This window comes from Coregonus clupeaformis, chromosome 10 (assembly GCF_020615455.1).
Source record: "Coregonus clupeaformis isolate EN_2021a chromosome 10, ASM2061545v1, whole genome shotgun sequence".
NCBI classification, from domain to species: Eukaryota; Metazoa; Chordata; class Actinopteri; order Salmoniformes; family Salmonidae; genus Coregonus; species Coregonus clupeaformis.
Window position 1 is genome coordinate 31,091,629 of NC_059201.1, and position 12,538 is coordinate 31,104,166.

The window sequence follows — 12,538 nt, forward strand, 5'->3', positions numbered from 1 at the left end:
ACACACCTCGCTGGGTTTAGTTTGACAGGGCTGGGTCTGGGTAGAGAGACCATGGCTCTCTGGGAGAGGCTGGGCTGGTCTCCCTGGCTGGTTGGCAGCATACCTGCCTGCCTAACTGCCTCTTCAGACAGACGGCTAAGCAGCTGAGCCGTTTCAGTATGCAGAGAGGCGTTTGTGTGGGTGGACACTGGATTTGTGTGTTTGAGTGCACTTACTGTCGAGACTGTGCGTAATTTGTGTGTGGGGGAGTGCATGTTTGTGTGTGAGTGTGAGTGAGTGTGTGTGAGAGTATGTGTATTTGTGCATGTGTGTTGTCAACATAGATGGCATGAATATGTTATTGTGCATTGTAGGTGCATGTCAATGTGATGGCATGAAATATGAATGTGCATAAGTGTTTAGGAGTCTGAGCATACGGGAGAATATGGGTATGTGTCTGTCTGTGTGTGTGTGCTCGTCTCTGCACATACTGCATTTTTGTGTCTGCGTTTGCCAGATCGTGAAAAGAAAATAGCTATTTTCTCTGTACAGATCAGTGGGGACAGAGACCAGCTAGACAGGCCTTGTGATCCCTGTGTATGTATCCGTATGAACTGCAACAGTCTGACAGTGAAAAGGAACTGATCTTTCACCACATAGCAACAACAGATGTACAGTCTGAAAGATATCCCACAAGCGCCTTTACAGGCTAAATGCTGTTTTCAACCCCATGACATAGACAGGCTCTCTCTGGTCTTGAATGTACTCTCTCTGGCCAAAATAAAGGAAACACCAACATAAAGTGTCTTAATAGGGCGTTGGGCCACCACGATCCACCGGAACAGCTTCAATGCGCCTTGACATAGATTCTACAAGTGTCTGGGACTCTATTGGAGGGATGTGACACCATTCTTCCATGAGAAATGCCATCATTTGGTGTTTTGTTGATGGTGGTGGAAAACGCTGTCTCAGGCGTCGCTCCAGAATCTCCCATAAGTGTTCAATTGAGACACACAGACACACACCCTTGGCAGGAAGAGGGGAGGCATGACACATTACACTGCCTTTTCTCTTTCCCTCTCCTTTCACCTCTCTCTCTCTCTCTCTCTCTCTCTCTCTCTCTTTCCCTCTTCCTGTCTATCGCCATCAGCTTTTCCTCCTCTCTCTCCTCACCCTCTCTATCCTCTCCCCTCCTCCTCCTCCTCCTCTCTCTCCTCACCCTCTCTATCCTCTCCCCTCCTCCTCTCTCTCCTCACCCTCTCTATCCTCTCCCCTCCTCCTCCTCCTCCTCCTCTCTCTCCTCACCCTCTCTATCCTCTCCCCTCCTCCTCTCTTTCCTCACCCTCTCTATCCTCTCCCCCTCCTCCTCCTCCTCCTCCTCCTCTCCTCCTCCTCCTCCTCCTCCTCCTCCTCCTCCTCCTCCTCCTCCTCCTCCTCTCCTCACCCTCTCTATCCTCCCCTCCTCCTCCTCCTCTCTTTCCTCACCCTCTCTATCCTCTCCCCTCCTCCTCCTCCTCCTCCTCCTCCTCCTCCTCCTCCTCCCTCCTCCTCCTCCTCCTCCTCCTCCTCCTCCTCCTCTCTCCTCACCCTCTCTATCCTCTCTCCTCCTCCTCTCTTTCCTCACCCTCTCTATCCTCTCCCCTCCTCCTCCTCCTCCTCTCCTCTCTCTCTCACCCTCTCTATCCTCTCCCCCTCCTCCTCTCTTTCCTCACCCTCTATCCTCTCCTCCTCCTCCTCCTCCTCCTCCTCCTCCTCCTCCTCCTCTCTCTCCTCACCCTCTCTATCCTCTCCCCTCCTCCTCGCTTTCCTCACCCTCTCTATCCTCTCCCCACCTCCTTCTCCTCCTCCTCCTCCTCTCTCTCCTCACCCTCTCTATCCTCTCCCCTCCTCCTCTCTTTCCTCACCCTCTCTATCCTCTCCCCACCTCCTCCTCCTCCTCCTCCTCCTCTCTCACCTCACCCTCTCTATCCTCTCCCCTCCTCCTCCTCCTCCTCCTCTCTCTCCTCACCCTCTCTATCCTCTCTCCCTCCTCCTCCTCCTCCTCCTCCTCCTCCTCCTCCTCCTCCTCCTCCTCCTCTCTCTCCTCACCCTCTCTATCCTCTCCCCTCCTCCTCTCTCTTTCCTCACCCTCTCTATCCTCTCCCCTCCTCCTCCTCCTCCTCTCTCTCCTCACCCTCTCTATCCTCTCCCCTCCTCCTCTCTTTCCTCACCCTCTCTATCCTCTCCTCCTCCTCCTCCCTCCTCCTCCTCCCCTCCTCCTCCTCCTCCTCCTCCTCCTCCTCCTCTCTCTCCTCACCCTCTCTATCCTCTCCCTCCTCCTCCTCCTCCTCTCCTCTCCCCTCCTCCTCCTCCTCCTCCTCCTCCCTCCTCCTCCTCCTCCTCCTCCTCCTCTCTCTCCTCACCCTCTCTATCCTCTCCCCTCCTCCTCTCTTTCCTCACCCTCTCTATCCTCTCCTCCTCCTCCTCCTCCTCCTCCTCTCTCCTCCTCCTCCTCCTCCTCCTCCTCCTCCTCCTCCTCCTCCTCCTCTCACCTCACCCTCTCTATCCTCTCCTCCTCCTCCTCCTCCTCCTCCTCCTCCTCCTCCTCCTCTCCCTCTCCTCATTCTTTCCTCTCTGTGTTTCCATCCATCAGCAGATTCCTCTGGGTGTCTCTGCAGGCACCTCTCTGCTTAGCCCTCCATCTGTTATAGATCATTATCAGCCATCTCTGACGATACACAAACCTAAACCCCACATTAACATTCTCCTCCACATTCTATGAAGTTTGTCTAAGCCCCCATTGCAGAAGCCTAGTTTCACTGTTGTAAAGGGTTAAAGGGTTGCAGCAGCCATTGCAGTGCTCACTACTCTTCCCCCTCCCTGTCCAGGCCAGCAGCCCCACCCCAGGTCTGATTGCGTCTGAGGCTCAACTGCAGAGTGTGTGTGTGTGTGTGCGTTTATGCGTGCGTGTGTGTGTGTGCATGTGTGTGTGTGTAAAGGGATAGAGGTGAAGGGAAGAAGCGAAACAGAGTGTGAGCATGTCTTACTCCTAGATAGATCAATACTACCCAAAGACAAGGATCTGATGTACACTACATGACCAAAAGTATGTGGACACCTGCTTGTCAAATATCTCATTCCAAAATCATGGGCATTAATATGGAGTTGGTCCCCCCTTTGCTGCTATAACATCCTCCTCTCTTCTGGAAAGGCTGTCCCATAGATGTTGGAACATTGCTGCTGGGACTTGCTTCCATTCAGCCACAAAGGCATTAATGAGGTCAGGCACTGATGTTGGGCGATTAGGCCTGGCTCGCAGTCGGCGTTCCAATTTATCCCAAAGGTGTTCGATGGGGTTGAGGTCAGGGCTCTGTGCAGGCCAGTCAAGTTCTTCCACACCGATCTTGAAAAACAATTTCTATATGGACCTCGCTTTGTGTACGGGGGCATTGTCATGCTGAAACAGGAAAGGGCCTTCCCCAAACTGTTGCCACAAAGTTGATAGCACAGAATCGTCTAGAATGTCATTGTATGCTGTAGCATTAAGATTTCCCTTCACTGGAACTAAGGGGCCTAGCCCAAACCATGAAGAACAGCCCCAGACCATTATTCCTCCTCCACCAAACTTTACAGTTGGCACTATGCATTGGGGCAGGTCGCGTTCTCCTGGCATCCGCCAAACCCAAAATTCTTCCGTCGGACTGCCAGGTGGTGAAGCGTGATTCATCACTCCAGAGAACGCGTTTCCACTACTCCAGAGTCCAATGGCGGTGAGCTTTACACCACTCCAACCGACGCTTGGCATTGTGCATGGTGAGCATAGGCTTGTGTGCGGTTGCTCGGCCATGGAAACCCATTTCATGAAGCTCCTGACGAACAGTTCTTATGCTGACGTTGTTTCCAGAGGCAGTTTGGAACTCGGTAGTGAGTGTTGCAACAGAGGACAGACAATGTTTACACGCTACACACTTCAGCACTCGCCAGTCCCATTCTGTGAACTTATGTGGCCTACCACTTTGCAGCTGAGCCATTTTTGCTCCTAGACGTTTCCACTTCACAATAACAGTACTTATAGTTTACCGGGGCAGCTCTAGCAGGGCAGAAATTTGACGAACTGACTTGTTCGAAAGGTGCCAAGTTGAAAGTCCCTGAGCTCTTCAGTAAGGCCATTCTACTGCCAATGTTTGTCTATGGAGATTGTATGGCGGTGTGCTCGATTTTATACACCTGTCAGCAATGGCTGTGGCTGAAATAGCGAAATCCACTAATTTGAAGGGGTGTCCACATACCTTTGTATATATAGTGTAGATGACTGGATCTGAGGTAGGTAACTGGATCTTAGGTAGATGACTGGATCTGGGGTAGATGACTGGATCTGAGGTAGATGACTGGATCTGAGCTAGATGACTGGATCTGAGGTAGATGACTCCTTGTTGCTGTCCTCCTCCCAAACCCTAAACACCCTCCTTCTGCAGCAACACAGAAGGGAGTGTTTCATTTTTAATGACAACAGGTTGCGCTGCCTTCATCCTTCTAAACGTTTCTCTTATTTTTTTATAGTACATTGATATGAACAACAGACAACAGTAAAGGCAGTAACCTGAAAAAGTATTTTTCCATTGATCTCTATGTTGCATGTGTGTCCATGTTTCTGTTCTGCTGTCTGTGTCTCCACTCTGTGGGTGTCTGGCTAATTATCAATGTATGTACTTGTCTCTGTCATTTCAATTAAGTCTTAATCTGACTATAACCTCATATTAGTGCATTTTAAAGCATAGAAAATGGCTGGTATGTCTGATTGAGATCTCAGACAGCGATACTGCTGCCTTGTCCTTGACAGGAAGGTTTAACCTTCACCATCTCCAGAGGAAGTTTGATAGCCACCATTCTCATTTCTAAAATGGTGCCTGCTGCAGTGTTCCCAGCCCTGATTCTGAGCAGAGGAGGCTCCCCCCTCTCTCTCTCTCTCTCTCTCTCTCTCTCTCTCTCTCTCTCTCTCTCTCTCTCTCTCTCCCTCTCTCTCTTTCTTTATTATTGATGACCAGTGGGCCCTGAGACTAGGCCCAGCACTCCCTCATGCTGTTAAACACACACTCACACTCAGATACGTAGTCCCAAGTCATGCTGACCTTGCGCCGTGGTGTGGTGTGTGACGTCAGCAGATACTGCTGTCACGAGTCTAGAGAGGTACAGAATAGGTCTGTAGAACATTTGGAGGCACGCCAGGGAATGACGCTGTTATTTCCTTGGTGTATTGCATCACTTCAAATCACGTTTCAAGTCACGATATCGATGAAGTTCAGTAAGATGGTTGTTTATTGCTGCCTCATCTTTTTGGGCCTAATTTGCCCCACTCACCCAGACTCATTTACACTGACAACCTAATGCACAGACTATGTTTTCGTTTCAGTCACCTCCATCTCCTCTAACTTTGGCTAATTGTAGGGATTTTCTTTCTATTGATAATGTAAAATTAACAGCCATACAGAAAGACTCATGTGAAGGTGAAATTACAGAGGAGGAACTTCTGAATGCAATTAAATACTTTAAGTCCTGGAAAACTCCAGGGTTGGATGGCATACCAGTCGAGGTATACCAAACCTTTTTTGATATACTCAGAGGACCGTTATTAGCATGTTTTAACCACTCCTATGTAAATGGTAGATTATCAGACACTCAAGAAGAAGGTCTGATTTCATTATTACTGAAACAGGATACAAGTGGGAAATATAAAGATCCAGTCCATTAAAAAAATTAGAGGCCCCTTACACTTCAGTGTTGTGATGCAAAAATTCTAGCAAAATGTATAGCGCATAGAATTAAAAAGGTATTGTCGGACATTATTCATTCTAATCAGACAGGTTTTTTACATGGACGATACATTGGAGATAATATAAGGCAAGTACTGGAAACAATAGAACACTATGAAAAATCTGGGAATCTACTATTCATAGAAGACTTTGATAAGGCATTTGATAAAGTACGACTGGAGTTTATATATAAATGCCTGGAGCATTTCAGTTTTGGAGAATCTCTTATAAAATGGGTTAAAATCATGTATAGTAACCCTAGGTGTAAAATAGTAAATAATGTATATTTCTCAGAAAGTTTTAAACTGTCAAGAGAAGTAAAACAAGGTTGTCCACTATCTGCATATCTATTTATTATGGCCATCGAAATGTTAGCTATTAAAATCAGATCCAACAATAATATCAAGGGATTAGAAATCCAGGGCTTAAAAACAAAGGTGTCATTGTACGCTGATGATTCATGTTTTCTTTTAAATCGAGAAAAAAATAGAGGATCTAGATACATTTTCTAACGTCTCAGGATTACAACCAAATTATGATAAATGTACTATATTACATATTGGATCACTAAAAAATACAATTTTTACATTACCATGTAGTTTACCAATGCAATGGTCTGATGGTGATGTGGATATACTTGGAATACATATCCAAATGAAATAAATACATTTTAATAGAAAGTTAGCAAAAATAGATAAAATCTTGCTACCATGGAAAAGTAAATACCTGTCTATTTGTGAAATATCACCCTGATTAACTCTTTAGTATTATCCCAGTTTACCTATTTGCTTATGGTCTTGCCTACGCCTAGCGAACAGTTTTTTAAATTATATGAGAAAAAAATCTTCCATTTTATTTGGAACAGCAAGCCAGACAAAATTAAACGGGCCTATTTATATAATGAATATGAATTCGGAGGACAGAAATTATTAAATATTAAAGCATTAGACCTATCACTAAAAGCTTCAGTCATACAAAAGTTATACTTAAATCCGAACTGGTTCTCTAGCAAATTAGTAAAATTGTCTCACCCCATGTTCAAGAATGGCCTTTTTCCCTTTATTCAGATTACAACCTCTCACTTTCAGTTATTTGAAAAGGAAATAATCTCCCAAATATCACTATTTCTAAAACAAGCCATAGAAAGTTGGTTGCAATTTCAATTTAATCCTCCAGAAACGACAGAACAAATAATGCAATAAATATTGTGGTTAAACTGAAATATACTAATTGATAAAAAGCCAGTATTTTTTGAAAAAATGTTTTAAAAATGTATAATCTTCGTAAATGATATCATAGGTAGGATTGGTGGAGTTATGTCGCACATGCAGCTAACAAAAACATATGGAAATGTCTGCTCTACCCAAAATTACAACCAAATAATTGCAGCATTACCGCAAAAATGGAAGAGGAAAGTGGAAGGGGGAAAAAGTAAGGAACTTGTCTGTCGGCCCTGCATTAAAGAACATAATTGGTTAAAGAAAATTGTGATAAATAAAAAAGTATACCAGTTTCATTTAAGGACCAAAGGATTGACAGCCGTCCCATACAGATTGCAAAATAGTTGGGAAGAGATTTTATATGTACCGATTCCATGGCATAGTGTTTATGAACTGATACGCAAAACGACGCCGGATTCAAAACTTATAATTTTTCTATTGAAATTATTATACAAAATTCTTGCTACCAATATAATGTCATTGATATGGGGGATACAATCTTCCCAGCTCTGCAGATTTTGCTGCGAAGAGACAGAATCATTAGATCATTTGTTTTGGTACTGTCCATTTGTGCAATATTTACCTGGAGCTAACCCTGCAGATAGCACCACTGGGTGATCTGAAAAGATAGTCAATCGATCAATACTATAATAATACTTTTAGAAAAAAAATTTATTTTCAATTTACAATCTGTAGAAACAATGAGAATGGAAGGTTTCTGAACTTTTGTGAAACATCACAGTACAGTTGAAAAATAAATGGCAAATCGAAATCCAATATGGATGGTGTTAAGAGATAGATGAGAGGTGTTGAATGGAGCTGAAGGATGGGACTAATAACAACTAACAACTAATAACAGCAAGATAACTAATGTAGGACATGCTGTGTCCATAATAAGTATATAGGTTATAGGTTGAGAGCTTTTGTGAAGGAGCACAGTTGGAAAGATATGGCATATAGAAGCAAACCGGATGGACGTCATGAAAATGATCGGAGAGGTTGAGGGTAGAGGAAGTTCAGGAGTAAAAACAAACAAAATATAATTATTGTATAATTGACTGTGTCCATAAAATGTATATAGTAAGTATAAGCTGGAGGTAGAGGCATAGGCATTGTTGTTCACTAGTTTACTCCAATTAGGGAAGGGGTGGTGGGGTTGGAAAGTAATAAAGTGTCACGGTTTACTAAGCCAGAACCCAGAAGCAGACCAGGACAAGGTAAGTGGTGTCAAAAAGGTGAGTGTTTATTTACTGAACCAAGGGTGAAGGGAAATAATCCAGGGAACAGAGCGGCGGCGTGGAGGAGTTGTAGAGGGTCCAGTGGTTGATCCGATGATGGCTCGGCAGCCGCCGACCATCAGGCAGAGGTTGGGTAGAGGTTCCCGACGAGTGACTGTGGGGAGAACAAAAACGGAGGTAAGTACCAGGCAGGTCAACAGGGTGCAACAAAACAACAAAAACTAACTCTAGTACTGAGGCTGATGCGCCGGCAAAACATACTGTTCATGGCTAACGATCCGGCAGGAACTGGATGTTGGGCCAGACCCTAAGAAGGGTGATGATTAGGCCCAGGTGTGCCGATTGCTGATGGGAAGCAGGTGCGGAACAAGCGCGCTCCCCGAGGCGTTCCCGAACCCTCGGGAAACAGGAGCTACGACCAGAAACACTCGTCACCAGACAGGACCCGACTCAGACCGCCGGGATCGTTACAGTACCCCCTCCGGCGAAACGCCACCGGCGGACTCCCGGAGCGCCAGGATGGAGGCGGTAGAAGTCCCTGATGAGATCCGGATCTAGGACCTGTCGCCGCGGAATCCAACTTCTCTCCTCAGGACCATACCCTCCCAGTCCACGAGATACTGGAAACCCCGGCCCCGCCGTCGGGAATCCATGATGCGCCGCACCGTGTAGGCAGGACCACCTCCGATCATCCGAGGAGGAGGAGGAGGAGGCGGAGGAGGCAACAGAGGACTGAGGAGGACAGGCTTGAGGCAGGAGACATGAAAGGTGGGATGGACTCTGAGCGTCCTCGGTAGTTTGAGTCGAACTGCCACTGGATTGATCACCTTCTCCACCACAAACGGACCAATGAACTTCGGTAACAACTTCCTAGACTCCAGTCCGTAACGGAAGATCCCGTGTGGCCAACCAAACCCTATCTCCGATGGTATAGGTGGGAGCGGGGATCCGGCGACGATTCGCCTGGAGCTGATACCGGTCCGAACCTCTAAGGAGTGCCTTTCTGGCCCGATGCCAGGTCCGGTGGCAACGACGAATGTGGGCCTGAACAGAAGGCACTGAGAGCTCCTTCTCCTGAGAAGGGAACAGGGGAGGTTGGTAGCCATACAGGCACTGGAAGGGAGACATCCCAGTGGCAGATGTAGGGGAGAGTATTGTGGGCATACTCAACCCAAGGCAACTGAGAGGCCCAGGAGGTGGGGTTGGAAGAGACCAGACAGCGTAGCGTGGATTCCATCTTCTGGTTGGCTCTCTCCGCCTGACCATTGGATTGGGGGTGAAAACCAGATGTGAGACTGACTGTAGCTCCAATGGCCGAACAGAAGGACTTCCAGACAGCAGAGGTAAACTGAGGGCCACGGTCGGAAACGATATCACTGGGCAAACCGTGGACCCTGAAAACCTCCCTAACCAGGATCTCGGACGTCTCCGAGGCAGAGGGAAGCTTGGCAATCGGCACAAAGTGGGCGAACTTGCTGAATCTGTCCACGATAGTCAGAACGACCGTGTTCCCCTCAGAAGCGGGCAACCCCGTGACGAAGTCCAGGGCCAGATGCGACCATGGACGCCGGGGAATAGGAAGGGGGTGAAGTAGTCCAGAGCTGGGCCGATTGGTACTCTTATTCTGCGCACACACTGGACAGGCAGCAACAAAACCCCGAGTATCCTCGGCCATGGCAGGCCACCAAAAACGTCTGCGAAGAAACGCCATAGTCCGAGCCACGCCAGGGTGACAAGCCATCTTACTGGCGTGGGACCACTTGAGAACAGCAGGACGAACCGACTCAGGCACAAACAACCGACCGGGTGGACCGTTACCGGGACCGGGCTGAGTCCGAAGGGCCGCCAGCACCTCCTCCTCAATCTTCCACATGACTGCTCCCACGACGCAGTTCCGGGGAGAATAGTCTCGGTCTTGGACCCACTCTCCTCCGTCTTGGAGAACATCCGGGACAAGGCGTCCGCCTTGCCGTTCTTAGACCCAGGTCGGAACGTCAGGACAAACTTGAATCGTCCGAAAAACAACGCCCACCTGGCCTGGCGGGAGTTGAGACGTTTCGCCCGATTGCACGTAAGCAAGATTCTTGTGGTCAGTCCAGACAATAAACGGTTGCTCCGCCCCTCCAACCAGTGGCGCCACTCCTCCAAGGCAAGTTTCACCGCGAAGCTCCCGGTTACCCACATCGTAATTCCTCTCCGCAGGTGAAAGGCGACGAGAGTAGTAGGCGCAGGGATGGAGTTTACTGTCCGTGGAGCATCGCTGCGACAGGATGGCGCCAACTCCCACATCAGACGCGTCCACTTCAACAACGAACTGACGGGCCGTGTCCGGTTGAGAGAGAATCGGTGCGTTGGTGAATCGCCTCTTCAAATCCAGAAGCGCTCGATCCGCCTCCGGATTCCACTTGAAGGTCCTGATGCTGGAAGTCAAGGCAGTTAATGGAGCGGCCACACGGCTGTAATCCCGGATGAATCTGCGGTAGAAATTCGCAAACCCCAAAAATCTCTGGAGCTGCAATCTCGTACCGGGCTGGGCCCATTCCAGAACCGCTCTAACCTTCTCCTGGTCCATCCTAATCTCTCCCCTGGAGATGATGTACCCGAGAAAGGATGTTGTGTGGGCGTGAAACTCGCACTTCTCGGCCTTCACGAACAGGCGATTCTCCAACAATCGCTGCAGAACCTGCCGGACATGCTGGACGTGGTCGGTAGGTTCCTTCGAGAAGATCAGAATGTCATCCAGGTAAACAAACACGAAGAGACCGATCATATCTCTCAGGACGTCGTTCACCATACTCTGGAATACCGCTGGAGCATTGGTCAGTCCAAACGGCATCACCTGATACTCGAAGTGCCCCATCGGTGTATTGAAACCCGTCAACCACTCGTCCCCCTCTCTGATCCGGACCAGGTGATACGCATTGCGTAGGTCTAACTTGGTGAACACCGTAGCACCCTGTAAGGAGTCGAAGGCAGAACTCATCAAGGGCAGGGGATACTTGTTCTTGACCGTGATGTCATTCAACCCCCGATAGTCAATACATGGTCGAAGAGAGCCATCCTTCTTACCCACAAAGAAGAATCCTGCCCCCAGGGGGTGATGACGAGGGACGAACGAGACCAGCAGCTAGGGACTCCTTGATGTAGGTCTCCAACGCCTCACGTTCAGGTCGGGAGATACTGTATAACCTTCCCTTGGGGTAGACAGCTCCAGGGACCAGGTTGATGGCACAATCATATGGTCGGTGGGGAGGGAGTGACAGAGCCTTCTGCTTACTGAAAACCTTCCCCAAATCGTGATATGTCTCGGGAACCAGGGACAAATCTGGAGGTTTAGCCTCAATCACCTGACTGGGAACCGAATGGGGGCAGGCAGTCTTGAGACAGTTAGCATGACAATCCAGGCTCCAACTCGTTACCTTGCCCGTCACCCAATCGAACGTGGGATTGTGTTCCTTCAGCCAGGGGTATCCAAGGACCAGAGGAACATGGGAAGACGGCAGAATGAAAAAATGAAATCATCTCAGAATGATTCCCTGACAACCGCATCTTAACCGGTTCAGTCCTCATCGTGATACGTGCCAGACTACTGCCGTTCAGAGTGGTCGCTTCAATGGCTTCCGGCAATTGCTCCTTGGAAAGCCCCAGCTGTTCCACCAACTCGGCATCAAGAAAGCTTCCATCGGCACCTGAATCGATAAAAGCGTTAAGCGCTAAGCTCTGATTCCTGTTCACAAGGGTAGCCGGGAAGCGGGGTCTGACAGAGGTACTGAGAGGTTGAAACTGGCTCGCTAAAAGTCCTCCCAACTTTAGCGAGCCGGGCAGTTTGACGACCGCCGGGAACAAGTGGAGATGTAATGTCCCGAGCTACCACAGTAGAGGCAGCAGTTGGTCTTACGTCTATGTTGACGCTCCTCCTTGGTTAACCCGTGCCGCCCCCACTTGCATGGGTTCCGAATCGGGAGAGAGGACCTCTCCACTAATCCACTGTGGTGGAGAATGATCGATGTGTTCTGGTCCACCACCCGACCCGACTGGGAACTGAGAAACTGATCGATTGGACGGACCCCATTGCTTCTCCCTCCTTCGCTCTCGGACTCGATTATCCACCCGAATGGACAAGGCTACCAAGCTGTCCAGGTCACTAGGCTCCGGATAGGAGATCAACTCATCCTTGAGCTGCTCCGACAGACCCTGGTAAAAGGCCGCTTGCAGAGACTCCTCGTTCCACCCACTCTCCACAGCCAACGTCTTGAACTCAATCACGAAGTCGGCCACGCTGCGAGTTCCTTGGCGAAGCGAAAACAGGCGC

At 48.7% G+C, this 12,538-nt stretch overlaps 1 protein-coding gene across 3 annotated transcripts in view; it reads left to right on the forward strand.

Moving 5' to 3' along the window:
- The window catches only part of LOC121574998 (protein NDRG3-like), a 55,879-nt gene that overhangs the window by 28,576 nt on the left and 14,765 nt on the right, over positions 1 to 12,538 (forward strand). The window lies entirely within an intron of this gene.